We start from the raw sequence: 21,848 nt of genomic DNA, 5'->3' as shown, positions 1-21,848 counted from the left end.
TGTCCAACCAGTGCAAAATTGCAGCTCATTCTCTACAGAACATGCTGAGTGGGATGGGACACACAAGGATCATCCCTGCAGTGCTGGCCCCACACAGGACCCTCCCCAGGAGTGCCCAAGGACACTGTTCAACTGTGACAGCTGGAACTCTGTCACAGCCACTACAAAGCCACAGTCAGCCTCTCTCCAGGCTCTGACACACGCAGAAAACAGAACAACTTCTACAGCTGCAGCAGTGATCAGCACCAAGGGAATGCCCAGGGTGGCTTCAAAACAAGCAGGGACTTGACAAAGTAAAATATGCCAAGAAGTCTGACAGAACCATCAGCACTTCACTTCTCCAAGCTATTTGTTTTGGAAGCCTAAATACTTTCACCTGTGGTTCTGTTTGAACAAAAAAGGAACTCCAAGAATATTAAAAAATTTGAAGTACTACTAATATGTGAAGAGCAGAGAACAAACCTTCCTTAGCTTTGTCACCTAAACAAACAGTTCATCCTTACTTTGAAATATAAAAAGTAGATAGAAAGTATTGTGGTATGCAGAGTAATTATTTTCAATTACCAAATCTGCATATTCAACATGCATGTGAAAACTATTCTATTTCCACAATACAAACAGATCATTCACATGAAAGTAAAATAAGTCTGACTTCATTGTATTGGCTTTATTTTAGCTCCTATTCCTTCTGCTACTACTGCTACAGCAATGTAAGCATTTACCTCTACTACCACCACCATCAGAGACACGCAAACATTTACAAACAGTGAGATCCGAAGGACTCGGGATTTCTGCAAAGTCATTTACCACAAGGTTCACCCAGAGCACTGCAGACACAGGCTGATCAACCAAAAATAACCCAGCATGGCAGCCAGGGAGCTGCTCCAGCTCGGCTGACAGACCAGGCACACACCCCCTGGTGCCAGCAGCTGAGAGGGAATGCCAGGGAAGAGGAGGAAAAGGACAAGAGAATGGAAACCACTCACTGGCACCATGCCAGCAGAGCTGGGATTTCTCTGGCCCCAAGATTTTCATGAGGAATATTAATTAACTGGAAACGTATTTTAGAGAACAAGACAGGCAGCTTTTTAAAAAAGCATTATATTCTCAATATTGTGTATATATAAATCACATCTGATACTTCCACAGAGGTGTGCATATAGACAGATTTTTTTAAATCACTAATGCAAGTCATAGAAGAGACAACACTTTTCACTTTAATGTAAACTAACAAAAGTGTTTCATCACAAAGGTGAGGCCAGAGAAACCCATTCTCCCAGTGTTAGAGACAATGTTCCCTCTACAAATCTGAATTACAGATGAGAGAAAAGAACAAAGAAAATCAAATTATCACAGTATTTTAGAATTAAAATATTTCTGCATACGCATGCTACTGTTTTTTTCTCTTATCAACACAGCAAAGTAATTTTTTATTTTGTACATCAAAATCTCTTTAAAGAGTACTTAAATGGAAGCTCTTGCAAGAATACCATGTCTACAAATCATGGTAGCTGGAAAAGAACTGTTTAATTACAAAATGATAGGGAATAAAGCCAGAAGAGTGAACAACATCACACGAATGGGCTTGAGCCCTAAATTCCAGTTTCATACCAGGCTGGAATTTAGACTTCAAACACAGCAACAATACTTAGAGAATACATATTACAAAGACAATATGACTGTGTTCTAAAAGCCATCCTCAGCAATGTTTAACCAGCAATTTTCACTTGATATGCACTGTGAGAAATACCAAATGTTCCAAGTGTCTGCCCTGGCTGTCCTAATTCTGAATTTTGCTGTGTGATGCTGGCAATAACAGCACCTTTATGAAGCCTTGAGCCATCCCACACCCTGAGATGGTGGGTGCCCCTTGCAGCACCCACAAAGGGCACGAGGGCAGAGCTGCCAACCCACAGAGAGCCCTGGCAGCCCCAGGAGCAGCCTGCCCACCCTCCCACCTGCAAGGAATCCACTGTCCCTGCTAATGGCATGTGGGCAGCTGCTGGAAAGGCAGGAATTAAAACACAGAATTTAGCCATTTTATAGCTGAATGCAAAAAAATGTTGTTTAAATCGTGTGGGGGAAAGGATTTAACAGGCAGTGATTTTCATAACCAGCCCGTGATTAAAGAGCTAAAGCAAAAACATTTAAGTGGAAAGGCTCTTGCAAAAATACAATTAAAGGCATAAAATGAAAGCCTTGAGATTGTTTGCTCTTAAGATGTTTGTGATGGGTATCTGCTTACTCTCCATTCTGAGCTGTACACACACTAAACAATGAGCTTGCTTGTAATAATTATCAGTACTTAATGGTATCTAAACTTCTTAATCCAATTTTACCCAAACAAATCCAATAATTACTCCATATGCTTTTTGATGATTACAATCTCGGGAATCCCAACTGCATAAAAAAGTGTTACGAGCAATTGTAGGTGGATTTTATTAATATAATGAATAGGATCAGTCTAACAGATTTCAATTACAACAATAGCTTTTAAGTACATTTCTATGACATAAGGAAAGAACATGCATAAAAGAAAGAAACTGGTTAAGCCACATAATACTGATTTATGGCAGCTTTTTCCTTTCATTCACCTCATTAACATTTCTCTGTATTTCAGAATCCCCCACTCCAGCTCTATAAAACTTGGATTTCTAAAGCTTTCGAGGACCAGACATTCCAGAAGAGAAACAGTTAAACCCAGAAATGCATTCTTGGCTGCTACTGTGACAGGATTTATTTACAGCTTCTATTAAACACAGCAGCTCCATTACAAAGTGCTGGATGTGAGGAGAATTTTTGATTATACAATGCCAATGCCTCACTGCGTTAAACATATCATGCCAGTGTATTATTTTTTTCCTTCAGCAATTCGTTCAGGTCATTGTTTGATGGGTTTATGAATTCATTACAGGAAACAGATGGATCCCATAATTCAGAGCTATTCTCCCAGCCAATCATTTGGGCAATTTTTTTCCTCATCTTGCTCCCCCCTCCAAATCAACCTTAATGAAGCCACTTCCTCCACGGCCAGTTCCCTGCACTCACACACACACTGCAGCACATCACTGCTGCTTTCACCTCCCTCCACACACTAAAGGCTTTCCAAATAAAGCTGAGCAGGAGCACAATCCCACAGACACCCCCTCCGAGGTCACACAGAGCACCAGGAACTTACCCAAGTCGGGGGAAGGCAGTCACCAAACACAGCATTAGAGTGGGCAAAACCACAAGTCCTCATTAGCAAGAATCCTATTTTTGTTTGCTCACAGAAGTCTGTTGCTGGAAAAATATTCTTGCCTTCCCCCCCCCCCTCCAATCTACTTTCAAAGGCTGAATTTTCATTTAGCAAATTACCTCCTTTGTCTCCTAAGTGCTGGGATTTGCTATCCACAGTGACATCTGCTGGCAACAGCAAAAGTGCTCACAACTATTGCATAAAACCCACTTCTAATGTTTTTACACATAAAATGCCAAATTTTCTGCCATTCCCCCAAAATCGTGAACTTTTGGGGAGAAAAAGACTGCAATATAATGCCAAGATTATCTCCAAACTTATAATAGCTTTAATAATGTAACCAGAAGCTGCTGTTTGACATCAAAGCCCACACCGAGTGATAAAAGTAACAATACATTAGTTATTGTGGCTTTAGAACTTTGTCACCATTTATTTAAAGAAATGCCTTGACCTTGGGCCAGTTCCTGATGATTTCATTTATCTAATACCCAGAACAAATGAAGTCTTTTCCTGGTTTAACTTCATTTCCCCCCTCAGAGCTGACCACGGTGCAGCTTCTTCTGCTTCCTCTTCCAGACATTTCCTCTCCACTTTCTTCTCTTGTCCTTTACAACATTTCCTTCCTTAGTCTTTCACCACCCCAGTTCAAAAATCTCATCTAAAATCCACTTCTCCTGACAGACTTCTGACTTCTACCAACTTGAACTTTCTACACAGAACTTGATTTTTTTTTTTTTTTTTAATTTTTTTGGCCAGGCAATTGAAGTCAGAGTAGGAATCAACAGAAAGCTGCAACGTTCATGGAAAACTTCTGGATCAGTTATTAGAATTTCTCAACAATAGAAAGTCTTATGTTCTTAACAGCTGCCTTTATGCAAAGGTATGAAATAGAGAAGCATTGAGGACTTCATTCCCCACCTCCACTTTGACTCTAAAGCAATGTATCCACAAATCCAGCTGACCCCAGACACTCCTTTGTTCCTCCCATCCCTCAGACCCTGTCATTCACCTCAGTTCAAACAAGTTCTGTCTGTTTGCTCACATTTCCCACCCATGTCCCACCAGCCAAAGCTCACTCTATGTATCTTAACTATGTAATGGCTGCTGAAATGACATTCTTACTTGATATTGTCATAAGCAAAGTGGGGAAATGTGAGCAAAAAGTGAAATTGGTTGAAATGTTCTCTGGGAGAATCAATGGCTTGCTGTCAAAACAGAAAATGTTTCAGAAGAGATTCCACGGGGACTTGATCTGAGCCTACGCTGTTCAATATTTCCTTAACAGCTGGATGATGGACTAGAGAACATCCTTATTAAATCTGCAAATGACACCAAGATGGGAGAAGGAAGATGGGGGTGGTCAGATTGCTGTGTGACAGGATCAGAGCTCAGCAGTGAGGAACTGGAGAGGAGATGTGACAAAACTGCTACAATTCAACAAGGAGAATCACGTCATTAGCAGGGGGAATTAAATGCAGAACAGCAAACAACTCACCCCACAGCAGTTCTGCAGAAAAAGAAGCAATGTTTTAGCAGATCATAAACCAAAGAGGAGGAAAAGATATTCAAGAAGATTGTAAAAATTCTAATTTGGAATTTTCCAATTGGATTGTAAAGATTCCAATTGGTGGAATGGGATAAACACCCAGCAGCCCATCTACTGGAGCCTGGCACCACAAAGCCTTCCCTGGCTGTACCCAGAGCTCTTCCAGATGGAGCTGGACCACCTGAAAAGGGCACAAAGAAAATGGGAATCTGGAAAAGGGAACTACCACAGCAGGCTGAGGTAAGGGAGTAGTCAGTCTACAATGCACTGGGTACACAAATTTTAAAAAATACAAAGAAAACTGAATAATTTGCTCCACCCCACAGTGAATAAAACAAGACTTGCTGGGTTTAAATGGCAGTCAGGGAGATTTGGACTTACATTTCCAACAATAAGGATGATTAAGGATTATCTGCAGACATGATACACATTTGGTGATCTTGTCTCAGGGCAAGAGGATGGAATAAATGACCTTTCAAGAACCTTTAGAGCACATTTTCTACCACTCTGCATGTAAAACAGAGCTCCAAATCCATCTTACTCAGTTCTCCCACTTCCCTCAGCCATGACAAAGAAATCCTTTTTCTCTCAGGTTGACAGTCACAGCACTCTCACCAGCTTCTGCTGGTTTTTAAATAAGTTTCAGATGTGGCCTTTCTTTACTAGCCCTATTTGCAGATCCTCTCCATTTTGTTCTTGGTTAATGTAAATTTGAAATGGTCTCAGTCCTGAGTGACATTTTATCCCTTCACCACCACAGTGAGCCCTCTGTGTAAGGCCAGCACAGCCCACCCTGAGGCAGAACTTCTGTGCAGCAAAGGGTCAGAGCCCAACTCTGTTCACAAACTGAACTTTTTTCTTAAGAGCTGGACAAGTTCCTAATAAAAACATAGATTCTTGAGTACTTCAGAGCTCAGACACAGGATTTTGTTTCCCTTTCTGGAACAGCATCTACATTTTTTCTTTCAGATCTGTCAGCAGAGATGGTGACAAATACATCTTTTGACAGAAAGATACAAAACCTGTTTTGGGTGACTCAACATGTATTTTTAAGGTTTTTTTCAATCCTATTCTACATTATTCAGGTTGGTGTCACATGCAGCAATCTTGTAAAGAATACTTATACTTTTAACAGTTTTAATATTTGCCTCACTGCTTTCCTCCACGTTAACACTGATTATAATTTTAATTTTAAATTCACAATTAATTAGCTGTGCCATTAAAAATGGTACAGCTAATTAGGTTGATAGGTTGTCATCAACAATAGATTGATAATCCAAAGTAAATATGATGCTCTCCCACTGCAAGCCAAACTCTCTCATGTTTATTGAAAGCTCTGAGTGCACACACATGGGGTTTGCCATCAGCTAATTGATGAGCACAAATTGGACTGTACACACCAGGCCTCAAACTCAGCAGCCCAAGCTAGGAAGCAGGACTGTGGTTAAACAGTTAAATTCACAGAGCAGCATTCCTGCAGGACGTGAACTGATAACAGATGGTAACTTTCAAGAATTAACAATTCATCTGTTTCCTTTCAAGCGAGAGTTCTCCAATACCAGCATTAATCATGGACATCTCTGCACACAGACCTGCCCAAATGCTACCCCCTGAAAAGCAACAGATAAATAAATAAATGAATGCAGCTAACTAAAAGCTGTTCTCTGTCCTGAAGCCTCTGACACCTCAGCACAGGAGTATTTCCTTTACCACATCATCACACTTGGAATTCAGACACCTGCAAACCCAACTCCCACCTCCAGAGAACTTGGCTATTCTAAAGGAAAATAATGAAGCTATTAGAAGTTTTTAATCACCCATATTAATAACATCAAGAAACAACAGCATTAACAACTGTCTGAAAAGGACAGGAGGGAGATAAGAGTCATTGCTGAGAGGAATTAACTGGTGCAGGAAATTACTACTGTAAAATTTAAGTGAGAGGGCAGCTCAGAATTAAGAGAAGGATTCTCAGCAAGTGGTTAGAAATGCTGGCAGAATATTTTCAGGTTTTATAACACTTTCCTATAGACTGGTCAGAGCTCCTCACAGAGAATTCACATCTTGTATTCCTTCCCAGAGTATTTAGGAACATCTAAACTCCAACAACTAATTGTATAAGGACCCACTAGGGAAAAATAGAAGTTCTATCCCACCAACAGGACATGAGAGCATCCCAAACACAATTCCAACAATTCAGGAACACAGCAAAGGATGGCAGGAGCCAGCCATGGGCATGTGCTCCCCCTTCACTCCAAAGCCTCCTCAGTGTTGCTCCAGGCAAGGTACTCCCAGCAGGAACTACACAATAAAAGAGTCAGAGAAGACAGGAAACAGCTTAAAGTTAAATTACACAAAACCAACACTATCATCACTGCAAGTGCCAGTAGGAAAATTCAAGCATATAATAATAGATTAAATAACTTCATACAGAGTCACCTAAGAAGTCTGGGCAGACCCAGGAAGTGAATCCTTCAATTTTAAACTGACTGTGTGCATTTAATCTCATTAGACAATGTTTTACACAGTTTTCATATGCAAGAGAGTTTTTTAAAAACAAATTTACAAATGGCACAGCCATCACACCAGATGTGTTCTTCCTCCTTTCCACAGAGCACTTCCAGGCACAGACTAAGGAGTAAATATTCTTTATTTACTCCAGAAACCAAAATGTTAAAACTATGCACACAAACAGATAAATATGCAAATTCCCAGTAAATCATACATTTCTAAGAAATCAAAAATGAGGATAGCCTCAGTATCCACTGATTTACTGGATACAAGAGCCTGAAACTTCCTTCACCTTGAACAGTGATGGATCTACACGTCCAGCCCACTCTTCAGCTGGGGCTTGAAGAGTGAATCTGAGTGAAAATGCTTCCTGTTCCATACAGATGTGGTTGGGTACTGTAAAGATACCCCACAGCCCATATCCCCCTCATTTCTGCTGGGGTTGCTCTACAGAGACCACTCAGCACTGGCACACAGTGCACAGATTCTCAGATACAGATTCCCTCTTGGAATGTGTGCTGTACCCACAGTCTGTCCATGCTGGGTGGATGCTCCTGGAGTTTCAGGGTGTCCCAGGGCACAGCCAGTGCTGCCATCCCACCCAGGACAACAGGGAATACTAAACACTCATGCTACAGCAGGTACAACACCTCTTTTTCCACTTTAACATCGGAGCTGGAAAGAAGGTAAGGACTCCCAGGGTATTTTCTGGAATGCCTGGAAATTGCCAGTGTGTAGATCAATATCCTAATTTGGATATTTATGGATCAATATACTAATTTGGATAGAGAGATCAATGAGTGCAGGACACCTCTGAGCTGCCAGGTGTGCCTGTATGATTTTGTGTGCCCCAAATTCAGCGTCCAGGGAGCCTCAGGCCTGGGGAGGGTGGACACACCCTGAGCCCAACAGCCCAGCCACATCTCATCACTACACACAGGCACATTTTTCTCCTGGAAAGCAGAAATACAGCTCCTCCAGGTATTTCATTTCTGGTTTGGGGGAGCAGGCTGCAGTTATATTTAATTCCTTTCTGGCATGCCCATGGAAGCAGGCTGTGACTGCCTGCAGATGACAGGGCTGCTGCTCACATGGGAAGTGCAATGTTGGCTGACACTGCCTGTGCTGCTGGAACCATGCACTGGGCACACATGTCACACTGACTAAAGGCTGTGCCAACACAAAGCCTCAGCCCTCCTGTCATGGGCATTTATGGTACCAAATGAATATTTTATGTGTGACACTAAAATGGCAACAATTCTGTGAGCAACCAGTAACAGGCCTCTGCAATTTTGGCATAACCTTTCCAGTTCATATTCTATCTCAAAAAAAGACTTATTCTGTTTATACTACAGCTCAAAAGATAGTGTAGAGTTATCTGAGCTATCATTTTAAATCAGTCAGCAGGAAAAACTGAAGCAGAGCCAACAGAGTGTCCAGCATGGACCAGCTTCCCCCACTCCTGGGCAGTGTGGATTTATTCCAAGTTTCAGTAGCATCACCCTGAGAAATTGTTCATGGAGCCAAGTCAATGAAAGGTAAACCTAAAATATTTTGGCCTTAAATGTTAAAGTCTTGTGTCCCTACTAGGATAACTGAATATGTGTTTGTTTATATTTCACAGAATTATTTTGAAAATCATTGCTTTGAGCAAGTAGGTCTTTAACATACAGAACCCATAGGGATGTCATTATCACTTTAGGGGACTGTAATAATAAAATTTCACAGATTTTGCATCATAAAAATCTGTTTGGGGTTCTACATCCTTCTCTGGATGCAGTTCCTAGCATTTGAAAGACACAAAAATGTCATTCTTGCCTTCAGAAAGGAACAGCTGAGAAGAATTGGAAGCCCAAAATGAAGAGTGATCCCTTATTCAGTTGAACCAAATTAAATTAAAGTCATGCTCTAGAGATAAAACAAACAAATGAGTGTTTAAATCTGTATACAGATCTGCAGTGGGGGGAAGGAAGAAAAACCAGTGAAGTTAAAAATTATATTTCATTTTTTTTAATACTTCCTTTTAAACCTAAACATGACATTTCATATGCAATAGTGTTTTTCTGAATGAGCTTCTCAATGCTGGTCTCTTTCCTGGAAGGTTTTTGTTTGGAACTCTGAGCTCATCTACCTGACAGTCAGAAACAAACTCTTCATTTCTGATTCAACACTGAATCTGAAGTAAACTCTTCATTAATTCATTTATAGCTGAACAGATTCTTTAAGTTTCCAGTGCCATTGTGCATTAATGCCACATATGAAAACCAGGATTTCAATTATTCAGAAACATGAAGAAAGCACTTCCAGCAGTTTACACACCTGCTCCTACTCAGGTTCCTCAGGAAAATTTCTTAGAGAAAAGCAGACTGAAAGCTGATGGGGGCTCAGCAATCATCTCCCTGCAGGTAGGGTGGAACCAAAGAAAACTCCAAGTGAGTTCATTTGCTGAGCACATCCTGCAGGACAGCCCAGCCCCTCCGTGAGCAGCGCCCAGGAAGCTCTTCCTGAGATTCCAGCACCACATGGAGCAGGGAGAACAAGGCCAGAGCATCCATCCCATGTTTCCAGCAGGGTTGTTGTCCCAGTGACAGCCCTGTGTCACCATGGCAACTTTCACCAAGAAGTCACAATGCACCCAAACGAACTCCGAGCTAAATTAACTTATTGCATGTCACCAGTGAGAAATGACTGTTCAGAGGTAATTTTCTGTACTAATATGTAATAGAGTTAACTCTCTAAATTGAATTAAATTAATTAAATGCCACTCCCAGTAAATCAGATTCTATTACATGAATGTTAAAAGAAATTAAAGATGTTTTAATAAAGATTACTAATAATAACTTAATATTATTACTTCATTTTAATTCAAAAATTCTGCTCAGTTTATTTTAGACACATGTCTTCTCCTCACTAGGAAGGAATACCTAATTACTCCACATGCATTACACACAGTTATTACACAGAAATGGGCTTAGACTTAGCTAAAAGAGGTAACACCAGCACGTTAAGAAGAAATACAACTTGTTTTAATGAGTGATATCCTAAGATTCTTCCTCCCCACTCACACTTTGGGTAAGCTCCACACTTTCAATGAGTGTGTGCAGTTTCCAAAGGATTTCATTTCTGCTTTTTGCAGAAAAAAAAATGAAAATGTCTTGCAGTAAAGCCAATTGCAAACAAAGAGGAAAAGACCATGTCTGCCTAGGCAGGGTACAAAAATAACAGCCCTTTAATGGCTTTGCAGATCTAGCCAACAATGCATTATTAAGTTTGTTTTTTAAAGTAGATTTTTGCACTTTGGAGGACAGACAGCTGGGAGGCAAATCTATAATGCTCCCAATTTCTCATGTAAATAAAGAGTGAAAATTGCAGGTGATGGTGTTTGTGCTGTCCCACCACCCTGACTTGAACTCCTAACACACCAAGACACTTGGGGCAAAACCAGGGGCTATTTAACAATAACCACTCAGAATTATGAACCACATGATTCAGTTTTATCCATTATTGGGGTTTCAGGAAGAAGCTGTGCCTGTGCTGAGAATGCAGCTGGTGACAGCAGAGGGAGCACACGGAGCTGTCACATCTGCCACTGGCCACAGGGTGACAATGACATCAGCCCCACCACCAGCTCAGCTCAACACCCAGGAGAGGCAGCACTGCCACTAAAAGAATAAATATGCTAAATAAGGATTAAAACATTCCCTGAATCTCCAGCAAATGTGAGTTAAGGCTGTGACATCCCTGTGGGGTGGAACAAGATGAGCTTCAACATCCCACCTGCACTCCAGCTACCAGTAAAATGGGATTATGGATTGAAGTGTTCAGTGTTACTATGCATCTAAGTTACTATCCACAGATTTTAAGTTAGAATTATATAATTTTTTTAAAGTCTTAGTAGCTATAATAAGGTACCAAATCACAAAGTCTTCTACAGATCTTTTCTGGGAAGGAATAGCTGAACAACTGAGGAGGCTGAAGACAACCTTCCACCTGATTTCCCAGAGTGATCACTGGACAAGATTAGAGATAACTATACAACAAAGAAAAAAAATTAAATTATTGCTCTTGGAAATTGGCAGGAAGATACAGCAGCTGTAGCAAGACATGAATTATGATGGAGCCTATGTCAGAAAGGTGGCACTGAACACATTTTCTTCCTGTTTCACTCTGAAGCCTTTCTCCTGTTTTGAAAGGAAATGCAAGGTGCTCACATGTACAGCAGGACAGGACAGCCTGACACCCCCAGCACCTGCAGGAAGGGTTCTCATGGTTTGTCAATCAAGCCTAAACAACTGCAGTGGGAAATTAAAGCAAGGAATATATTGAAATGTATACTTCAGGGAACTACCTGCAGGGGGAAAATGGGTAGTGATTAAACAGGAGCAATGGAGATTGAAAAAGAAACTGCACATTATCAAATTGAGGTCTTTATGGGATAAGGTATCTGAAACTTGGGAGTTTTTCATGAGTTTAGGGACAGAAAAGTGAAAGAGAATAATTAGCATTGCCCTGAACAGCCTGGATTACAGAGCTATGCAATGGGGTGAAAGGCACAGAAAATAAATCAGCCTTAGCTTTTACTTGTGAACAGCAGCAGGTTACTGCCCTCAGATTAACTCAGGGGCTTCTTAATAACTCCCCAATGACAGTGTGCTGGTTTTGGCTGGGACAGAGCTCATTTTCTTACAGGAGCTGCTGTGGGGCTGTGGTTTGGATGTGTGCTGATAACCCAGGGTGTTTTTGTTACTGCTGAGTGGTGCTCACAGAGAGCCAAGGCCTGCTCTGCTCCTCAGCCCTGCCAGGAGGCTGGGGGGACACAGCCAGGACAGCTGACCCCAGCTGAGCTGAGGGAATACTCCACAGCAGATGGTGCCATGATCACCACACAAAGCTGGGGGAGGAGGAGGAAGATGAGGAGGATGTTTGGGTGGTGGTGTTTGTCTTCCCCAGGCCCTGCTCCCTGCCTGCCATGGCAGAGGGGAATCGACTCCTGCTTTGCTTTGCCTGTGTGACTTTTGCTCTACTTATTCAACTGTTTTCATCTCAACCCACGAGTTTTCTCACTTTTACTCCTCCAATTCTCTCCACATCCTGCCCAGAGGAGTGAGCCCCAGCTCCTGCCTGGGGTTAAACCATGACATACAGATACTGCATTTTAAAATAATAATTCTCCACTAACTGGAAGGACTTTCAAAGAACAAAACCATAAATTATTATAGTTTGAAAAACAGCATGGAAATGGTAGCACCAGGGAAAACTTGATGGCCTGTTCAGTTAAAAAAGGAGACACAAAAAGGTGTATGCAGTGGAGGGGAAGATCAGCCAACAAAGAAGGGGCTTAAGTTATAGCAAAGACACACTGAATATGAAGATGTCTTTCCAAGAATAATCAAAACATCTTTCAGGAACATCTGTTGGGCCTGTCTGAGAGAGGGGAGAGGGTTAAGACCATCCCTTTTTGCTCACCTAAAGGGATATATCTAGTACTGTGATAGTAAGACCTCAAGGTGGCATTTGAATTTTTAACAGAGTTGAAGAATCATCAATTCTCTCAATTAGTAGCTCATGTGCTTCAAAACAGAAGTTCAGGAGAGCCTGTCTGGCCACCTAAAGGTGAAAAAAAAATCTGGCTTATGAAAAAAAGAGTTTATTTTAGACACACGTCTTCTCCTCACTAGGAAGGAATACCTAATTACTCCACACGCATTACACACAGTTATTACACAGAAATGGGCTTAGTAACAGTAGCCAAATGAGAAATTCTGCCTGAAATGTTAAGAGCATCCTGGTAACAGGAGGACAGGTCTTCAGGAGACTATGCTAAAACAGAGAACAACTTCTGTTAACATGGCAAGGTCAGCAGGAGCCTGAGTCACACCAAGTTCAGCTGTTCCCATGGGGCAGGTGACAATAACAGTGGCTGCCACGCCCAGGGCAGGATTCAGTGCTGCTGTTAAACACAGCTCCCACAAGAAGCTGAGCATGAGCCACTGCTGCCACCCCAGAGGGGCAGGATGCCTGCAGGGAAAATCACCTCCTCTCTGGATGCTAATGCACTCTGCACTGCCTGAACCAGTTCAGGAATAACCTGAAGGATCAGGTGCACCATGCACACCTGAGCAGAGAAGCTTTGGAGCATTTACCAGAGTGTGAGCTGGTTAAAGAGACATTTTAAATAGTCCTGTAGGATTTGTAAAGTATGGGCTACCACCTTAAACAACTCAGGAAAAACATTAAAATAATCTAGCAAAACACAGGGAAGCCAAGGGCTCTCAGAGTAGAGGAATGTCAACACCAGACAGTCAACAAGAGAACACAAAGGTCCCTCAGGCCAAATGCTTCACACACAGTGTAAAAGAATCAAAAACACCTTTTCATTCCCTTCTTTTTCCCAAGATAACCCTCTGCAGCATTTGTACAGTAACTATTCCAGAGTGTTACAGTTCAAAGTGGATTTCATCCTTCCCTTTCCTTAGAAACCCAGCGTGTATCTCAAAACAATCATTACCAAAGAGAGCTAATGCATTTCTTGATGAACCTCTCCTCCAGCTCACAGTTTGCAGATCTTATCAACATTATATTTATATGCCTTACAAGCCTCCTCCAGGTAGCAAGATGATAATCTAATAATGGAAAGTGGTCAGCACGCTGCAGATAAATCAAAGCTGATAGGTCATTTTTTCATGGGAAACTGTTAGCCGCCTTCTCCATGAAAACCTGTGTGAGCCAGGCCTCAAGACAGAAAAGGAACTCCCTTCATGGACATGTTTCTCTAAAAGAACAATAAAAGTGAACAGCAGACTTTAGTTCAGAAAGTAAAAGGAGAAAGAAGCACACTGATGAACAGTGTGCTTATACTTTTGCTGTTAAATCACTTCCAAGGAAACAAATCTCTGCAGGGTGGGGAGGAGATGTGGGATGGGTGTTGGTTGCTGTCAGTAGATACAAAAGTGGCATCTTACAAAGGAAATACTGGGGCATATATGCTCTGATGGAGGGCAAATATCAGACAACATTCTATTTATAATTGGTAAACAATTATTATACAAGCAGACTGACAGAAGAATAGAACATTTGCCAATGCCTGAGCTGCTGCAATGCCAAAAGAGCAGCAGTTTGACTATTTCACAACCCACATGCTCCACACACTGCACTGGGGAACAGCAGCAGGGAGCAAAGCACCCACTGTGGGCAGGTAAGTGCCCATAACCCAGTGTGCAGTTTGATCATAACCAACACCATTAGCACTGTGCAGCTGGGTTAAAATTTATCTATTAAAATACCCAGGTGTCCACAACTGTATTGGCAGTTTTGTTGCTGGGAAAGCAAACTGGGATTTATCTGAGAGCATTTCCCACTGACAATTAGCCTAGACTAGAAAAGCCTAGCTGGTGTTACCCAGTCTGTGCTTGCTCTCTCTCCAAAAGGTATTCTTAGAGAGAAAATGTCCTAGGCTAGAAATGCATCTGACAATGGCTCATGTAAAGAGAAATCTGATGATGCACAGGTTATCCTGCTGCCTTCAAGCAGGGTATCAACCCTTACAACCCAGAGCATTTGAAAAGTGCTTTTAACCAAATGTGTCTAGTGTTGGAAAACTCCCATTTTTATCTAATTCTAGAACTATTTACAGGTCAGGCTCTTGCCATCTTCAGCCTGATAAACCCATATAATTCCTAACTGAGGAAACAGAAAAAGCAATATTCTGCCTGTATTTATATTATGAGCACATGCCAAAATCTGCAGAACAGCAAACTACAACAGCCAATCTCTAAGGAGAATAAAAACTACCTGAGGAGCACTAGGAGTATCTGCTTGAGCCCTTACCTGCCTTTCCATTCCCAGATGAGGGATCTGCAAAGCTCACAAGGCAAGCACTGACCAGTGATACTTTAAGTTTTACCTTTCACATTTTTCAGATTCTGTACTGCCTTAGTGTGTAACTCTGAACTTCATATAAAGGGTTAGCAGGTTCTCTTCACAGTTCAGTCAGACAAAACAATCCTTTTCCAGCCCAGAACACTACTGGAGCTTTTGGGCTGTTTCAGGCCCAGAAAGGGTAAACAACAGCAAAATGAGGAGAGCAATCTGGGAGGATGGGACTGCATAACCTGGAGCTGTAATTGGACAATGAACCCCAATACCAAAATGGACCAAAACTTATAAAAGTGTGAAAATTCATGACTCAGGGTCTATCTTGGGTATAGCCCTGGCTGGGCTCTTGTACTGCCCCAGGTGTATCCTCTGAAGGCCTTTTAATAAATGCAGTGTTTGTGAGGTTCTCAGGATGAGGTGAGAGATGAGAATTTGACTCCATGTTCTCAGAAGACTGATTTATTATTTTATAATATTATATTAAAATAAATTATATACTAAAACTACACTAAAGAAAGAGAAAGGAGACATCAGAAGGCTAAAAAAGAATGATAATAAAAACTCATGACTGACTCCTCAGAGTGTGACACAGCTGATGGTGATTGGTCATTAATTAAAACCAATTCACGTGGAACCAATCAAAAATGTACCTGTTGGTAAACAATCTCCAGACCACATTCCCAAGCAATCAGATAATTATTGTTTTCATTCTTTTCTGAGGCTTCTCAGCTTCCTAGGAGAAGAAATCCTGGTGAAAGGATTTTTCAGAAAATATCATAGTGACAAATAAGTCCCTATTTTATTCCTTTAACTCTGTCTAGCCTCTGCTCCAGGCATCACCAGGACTGGAGGTGCTTCACTGGAGCAAAGCAGCAGCAACTCCAGGCAAGGACATCAAAGCACCTCTGAGGGGGCAGCTGTTCTGTAAATCCAGCTCAAGCTTGGAGTACATTAGGAAGAAAATATTTCATGGTTACTTCTTTTATTTTCAAATAACCCCAGAGTTACGTGTTTGTTTTACTTTAAGAGATAAATGTTTTCCCAAAAGCCTGTACTAATTGCTTTGGTGTGCTGTTGTCTGAAAAGAGCATTTCTTTGAAAGCTGGGGAATCTATAGCTTCCCAGGAGCTACAGAGATTTAAAACTTCAGAAGGCTCAGGGTGTCCAGCCCTGACAAACCCTGCAAAAATTATCAATGCAAATCTCTCTTTGGGCACCTTTGACTTGCAAACCAGCAAGACACATACAGAAAGAGCTACAAACCCAAATAATGTTTGCCACAGATTATTTATACATTTACTGTTTATCTTTTCTCCTTCACTTCACAGTGGCAATGTTGAAGGTACTCGTAATATTTCTTGCACTTGTGAGAGCAAAAAGCTTATTAAATACCTCACAGTCACTTGTCTTGAAAGAAAAGCAGGTAGGAAACCAAAGTTTTTTTTTCTTTAGTATTTTAACTCTAGTTCTCCCAGCTCATCGTTTTTGCTTTGTCTCCTTGACTATGCAAATTGCTCCTCCTGTCTACTTCAATCTTTTTGCATTTTCTACTCCTCTTCACCCAGTGCTGCACTCACAAATTACCTCCATCCTCTATTCTGTGCAGGCTGTAAAATGGTAATTACTCCTCTATCAGAGAAGTGATATCTCAGTCATTATGAGTTTTATGAACAAATTCATGTTTGTTTAAAGATACCTATAGTAGCAGAACACCCCCATGATAACGTTTATCAAAAAGAAAACATTTCTGTGTTACAAAGCCTTAACGTATGGCCACAGGTTATTATTAAGTTATCAAGTGACTGCATATTAAGATCTAATTGAAGAACTTATTGCAGGGCTCCCCCTCCTTCTGCAATGATGATTTATGGCACATTTTGTCACTACAATGTGCAGCAGTTCAGTACAAACACAGCACTTAACTAACAAGATGACAGAGGCAGATATTCAAGCACAAGCTATAAATACTCAAATGAGTCAGAGGTTGTAAATCTGTTGTAAGTCATACCTGATTTGTAGGCTGGAACACATTTTCCTAATCTTATGGAAAATGCCTTTGCTGGTTCCTACAATAATATGACACGAACTAGAAAAACTCAAGACTTTTCTTTTGAAAAAAGACTGATTGTGTTACACTCTGTCAGAATTCTACTTAAAATCCTGATGAGATTCTCCAAAAAGTTTAATTTTCCCTTCTTTCCTATGGAACTACCACTAAACATCAGTAACATCTACCACAGCCAGAAGGAGCACATTATCAATATACACAAACTTCATTTCTGTATGAGTAGAATGGAGGTTACAGAAGGTGATTCACACACACATGAGCATAGGCAGAGAAAATTCTAGCAGCCCATTTGGGCAGGGTAAGTAAAGAATCAATTTAAAAATATGCAATAATCTACATGGCTGATTTGGAAATAAAAATAACCCAGCCTTGGAAACAGGTATGCTGCGACTCCTGTCATCCCAACAGAAATGCCAGAGCAGGGGATGGAGTCTCAGATATTTTCATCCATTTCTTTTTTGCCTTTTAACTCCCTTTTCTAATAGAGCAGACCATATTCCTCCAGGTAAAATATCCAGCTCTGCCTGTGGGGGTAACAGATAACCTGAAAGAACTATGCCAACATTTGTGACACCACAATGGTTTACCCAGCAGCCACACACTGCTACATGTTTTCTGTTCAGTCCCCCAAAATAAAATGTATGAAAGCATAAACGTTGGCAGAGTAATCTCCCAGGCTGCAGACAACCTCCCTGACTCTGCAAGCTGCATATTAAAATCATCACACACTGAGGAGTCCCAAGGCACACAGCCCAGACAGCCTGGGGGAGGGGACAGCTCCTCAGCAGAGCACAGATGAAGGGAATGATGCTCAGCTCAGGAGCCACTGCACCTCTGGGACAGAGGACAGCAGTGCTGGACAGGCTCTGAGTCCCAGGGCCACTCCAGCCCCTGCAATCCTGCTCCATCAGTCCCCAGCAGGAGCTGAAATTCCCATTTTCCCTTTGGAAAGCCCACCTCTCCCTGCCTGCTCCATGCCATGAACATGCCAGACAGACCTACAGGGATCATGGAGGTCCAAGAGGCACAGGCTGACCAGCTCTGCTTTACAGTAAAGGGATAAAAATATTTTCCAGTTAACAAGTCTAATCAAAATATTTACCAAAATACTTTTTACATTACACTAACTGCAGTATACAGACTTAACTGTTTTTACTTCTCTGTTTGCAGATTTAGCACTTACCTTTATTGCATATAATGCTGGAGGGTTGGATGGATACTTTGCCTTTCAATTACCAGGGTGGATGTTTGAGTAACAAACCACTTAAGTTATTTTATATCAGCTTTAAAGAAATGCATTCAGCTGAGGTGGGAGTGGAGCAGGCAAGGAGCTGATCACCTGTGCAGACTAAACCTGCAGGAGGATGGCCAGAAGAGAAGCAGGCAGCAAAACCCACCCTGCCAGCATTTGTGACAAGCACAGCTCCCTGACAGCCCCTGTTGTTATTAAATAACAGCCATTCCCATACTAGTGACCCTTTACCACACAGAACAGAGCTCACAATTACAGCTGAATGTTTTCATTAGAAAAGCCTTTATACACAAAGCTTCTTGATCAAGTGCACATAAACTGGCAAGAGTTTATACATGTAAAATAAACACTAATAGCCTGTGCTCAATAGTCCTGTTCTGAAAAAAATTACCATAAAAGAACAACAACTTGAATTTGCAATAAAAACCTGCTCATTTCCCACCTCATCTAATTCTGCAGTGCTTCTCTCCAGCTGAACAGGAAGACTACTTTCATTTGTTTTCAAGTAATTGAGAAACATTTCAGGTCTTTATCAGCTCTCCAATCTCTCTTCTTTTCACATTCCCTAGAATTGTTGCCAACGGGGTATTTATAAAAGATCCAGCCTCACAAAAATACTCAGGCAAACAACGTTGCAGGGAAAAAAATAGAAACTGAAGGAGCTGTTATGTAGAGAAGATTTAAAGGGTTGGATCATTGTTAAAAAAGAGAAAAGAATTTGTTTCAGTGGATGTGAGGGAGCACTCCTAGCCTGGGCTCCAGCAGCAGCACATACCTTTCCCCTAAGGGTGGAAATAGGTGTTTATTTTGGAAGGGTTTGTGCTCCACATCACAAATGGAAACATTCAGCTGGGGCTGAGGCCTCAGAGCAAGGCTGAGCTGACAACACACCACAAACACACCCCCACAGGAAACCTCCTTCCTCTTTCTTCCCTTCTCTTTCCTGAGGCCTCAGCAGAGACTGAACCTGCAGCAGCCCAGATCAGCTCAGAGCTACACGAACAAACCACACGAGTTCATTACTGGCCAGGACAGCAACTCCACACCTCTGTGACACAAAAATCCATGAGAAACTAACCAGTAATTAAAAAGAATTGGACCTTGGTCACAGGTTTCTAGCACAGAAGAAGCCAACCCCTCCCTCCCTCCCTCTCAAGCCTCAGCACCTGGCCCTTCCTACCCACTTCAGCAAAGTGCCTTCTCCTCACAAACAGTGCTGAGAGCAAGCAGGGACTGCACAAACACCCTGCCCAGCCAGCTGAAAAACAAACTGAAAAACCCTGCCACATCCCACCTGCACTTGTATGATTTCTTTTTCTCCACTAGGACCCAACTAGTGCAAGCACCTCTCACTGCCATGGCAACCCACTTGCAGAACTCAGTGACACACACATAAAATTAAGCATTTTTTTTAAGTTACCACAAACAGCTCCATTAAGTCATATTTATTAAGATCTCACCAACCAAAATCTACATTTTGCAAAATGTCCAGCTTTAATCTCTGTTTTAATACATCCTGCTCACTGGCATGCATTACCTGCTGCAGTCCATTCACTGAGTTTTGCAGTGCCATCCTGTCATCAAAACTAATTTAATTGCTCTGTCCCAGATAGGAAATAAATTAACTAAATTCAATGATAATCCCTGTGTTGCCTTTTAGTTCTAGTAGCACGTGTCACTTATCCTTGAAAATGTATCTAAATAAAGCACTTGGTGCAGCATTGCAATAAAGTTTACAGTCAACTCTGAATATTGTAGGAAAAAAGCTCAGATTTTTCCTCTCATTAATTTTTGTATTAATATTTTATCTATTTTAAGAAATTCCTGCTACCCCTCATAAGCTCTTGCACATCCCTCCTAAAGATAAATGTAAGGAACTGCACTATAAAGAGGAAATAAAATATTTCCACAGAGCAACCTGAAAAGCAACAAGCATTTGCCAGACAAATGAAATTCAAAGAAGGGTCATTTACAGGACTGTAAATAACCCCTGGCTCTTGTCCTGAGCATGAACAGGAGGTTTGGTCTCTCTGTAGGACAGGTCCCCCCTTCCAGTGATGCTGAACCACAAAAAGCTGCATCACTGCATTTGAGATGAAACAATAAATGCCAAAGCTGCTTAATCTCTAACATAACTGTCCTTATCCACTGCTGTCTTCTTCCTGATCCATATTTTATAGCAATAGAAGATGCTTAAATACATGGATAATGTATTTATCTGTAATGTACCAACAGATGGAGAAATGCAGTCCCTAAATTTGAAAGAAACAAACTCACAAGCATACCTGAAAAACTGAGGTTATTAACTAGAAACTCAAACGTGGCAGTTTCAAGCAATTAAAAGCAAAGCTGTCACAACACAGACAGAAATAGTAACATCCCACAGAGGGAAAGCAGAAGGTTCTGTGTCTCACTCGTAACAGAAATGAAGAGCCACTGCATTACCACGTGAAAATGAATTTAGTTACCCTGACAGCAAAAACATCTGCTGCTGAATTGTGATATTAAAAAGTCATTATAATCCATTATAGAACAGTGAAACCTTTTCACACAGAAATGAGCTGATACAGAGAACAAAACAAGCAATGCTGTGAAAACAGAAATATTTAATTTAGATAGAAATTGCTCTTATGTATCTTAATTCCAAGGTTTTTCATGTACTTAAGTTTTGATGGGACTCACATACCTCTGATCCCTTCTCCTGAAAGTAAATCCAGTGTCATACACTACATGAAATCTCACAGCGCAGATGCTACAGAATTCAAACTAAAACTTTCTGACCTCTCCCTTTCTACATAGGAAAAACTTAGAAATAAAAGGACAGAGTTTCAATAAATTACTGGTACAGTATCTTCATCATGCAGTTATTACTTTACTTATATTACTAAAGTAATATTCAATTTCTGCTGTATAAATCATAAGTGTTTGAAACATAAATAAACCATAAGTGTTTACAACATAAGTTGTTTAGTCCAGCCCTTATGTTAAGCTTGGCTCTTCTCTAATTCTCCTTCTTTGGGACTCTGGGAAGCTCCACTTGCCTGAGTATTTCATATATGCCTGTCTGTCACCTAATTACCCACCAAGAAATGACAATGCATTTGAGCTGGCCCAGAACTGAGACACAAAAAGATCTGTAAGCCATCAGATGCAGAAGAAAGACGTTACCTTGCCTCTTTTCCTCACCTTTCTGAAAGGCACAGCTTCATTAACTTTTCTCCCAGGGAACCTGGCAGCCCAGTGCCCCCAAAGGGAAGGCATTTCTTACCTCTGCTGCTTCCTGACCCTGCTGCAAAGCAGCTCCACTCAGTTCCCAGGCAGAAAAGCCATACAGAAAGAAAAACAGGCAGTGGTGGCA

General features: G+C 41.3%; 1 protein-coding gene across 11 annotated transcripts in view; it reads right to left on the bottom strand.

The window, feature by feature from the left end:
- The window catches only part of TNRC6C (trinucleotide repeat containing adaptor 6C), a 105,875-nt gene that overhangs the window by 62,183 nt on the left and 21,844 nt on the right, over positions 1-21,848 (bottom strand). The window lies entirely within an intron of this gene.

The sequence above is a fragment of the Molothrus ater genome, chromosome 19, assembly GCF_012460135.2.
Source record: "Molothrus ater isolate BHLD 08-10-18 breed brown headed cowbird chromosome 19, BPBGC_Mater_1.1, whole genome shotgun sequence".
Classification (NCBI taxonomy): Eukaryota; Metazoa; Chordata; class Aves; order Passeriformes; family Icteridae; genus Molothrus; species Molothrus ater.
This window is presented reverse-complemented; position numbering and strand designations above follow the sequence as displayed.